General features: G+C 43.1%; 1 long non-coding RNA gene across 1 annotated transcript in view; it reads right to left on the reverse strand.

The window, feature by feature from the left end:
- Window positions 1-64: 64 nt before the first annotated feature.
- LOC109970095 (uncharacterized) overlaps window positions 65-1,329 on the reverse strand; it is a 2,493-nt gene continuing 1,228 nt past the window's right edge. Inside the window, exons 2-3 of the long non-coding RNA XR_002276360.1 lie at window positions 244-381; window positions 65-125 (exon numbers count right to left, since the gene is read on the reverse strand). This is a non-coding gene — a long non-coding RNA (uncharacterized LOC109970095). The remainder of the gene's footprint in view (window positions 126-243; window positions 382-1,329) is intronic.

Genomic DNA, 1,329 nt, shown 5'->3' on the forward strand with positions numbered 1-1,329 from the left:
AATAACAGTAATGATCATGATGAAGGCTGGGGGATATTATATATAATATAAAGTGATCACACTTGCTGACCGCTGAAGACGCTGCTCCTCCCTCAGGTTTACTCATCTTCTTGACTTCACTGACACTGTAAAGCAGTTTGGTAACAGATGATGTTGCACTTTCTCCCCCCAAAGTAGGCTACAGACAGAATATGTCAATATAAAGGCGAATGTACTGTAAACTGACAATGGGAATAATATTACCTTGTTCCTAAAGGTCTGGGATCATTGCTCAGGTCTGGAGGTTCATCTTTGGATTGGTTGGTTTTCACAGACAGACAACTGACCGCTGAAGACGCTGCTCCTACCTCAGGTTTACTCATCTTCTTGACTTCACTGACACTGTAAAGCAGTTTGGTAACAGATGATGTTCAAATGTCAGGGCCTTATCTAGCAGCAACATATCTAATACAAGTCAGAGTTCTGCTGTTCTGTGGCTACAGCTGTCATGGCGTTTTCTAGCAGCCAATCCCAGCTGACACTGGGCAAGAGGCGGCGTCCCCTTGAACTGAACAGAACTGTCATATAGACAAACAACCACACACTAGTGATGGGAAGTCCGGCTCTAAGAGCCGATGCTTTGTAGGGAACGAGAAGAGCCAACTCCCGCCGGGGAGAACCGAATCTTCAGCCGCTATTGGTCAGCTCTGCTGAAAATCCGTGCACAGAAGAGCGAGACTATTTTTATGGGCGCACCATTCGACCAATCACGTGCGAGGACAGACTATACTCATACCGTTATGTGAAAGACGTAAGGGGGCGGGGCCAGACGTTCAGACAGCGAGTGTAGTGGTAGTACAGGACAGGTACACACAGACGGGGAGCCAGGTTAAAAGCAAGCGCGTCGGGAAAAACGGAGGAAATGTCCGAAAACCGAAAAAGAAGCAGCATCTGGATGCATTTCAGTGATAATGGAGACTGCAAAGCTGAGTGCCGAGTTTGTAAAATGAAAATATCTGTCAGAGCAGGGTCAACAACAAACTTGCACAGACATCTAAGAACCGCCCATCCAGCCATGAGGCTTCTGGTATTTCTAAATGCCAACCTCCACTAAAGACTATTATCGAAAGTGTTATAATGTTAAGACTTTGTTCTTTATTTGTTTGATTAGTTTGCTGTGGTTCTGTGTTCAGTTAATTTAAAGGTTTGATTAAAATGTTAAACAGTAGTGACTGTCTATTTTTTGAAATAGAAAACTGGATAAAAATAAGGCTTTTATGAAAACACCGAATAAACAAATGCTTAGAAACACACAAACCATTTATAATTGCTAAATTAGGCTGAAATATA

Source organism: Monopterus albus, unplaced genomic scaffold (genome assembly GCF_001952655.1).
Source record: "Monopterus albus unplaced genomic scaffold, M_albus_1.0 scaffold189.1, whole genome shotgun sequence".
NCBI lineage: Eukaryota > Metazoa > Chordata > Actinopteri > Synbranchiformes > Synbranchidae > Monopterus > Monopterus albus.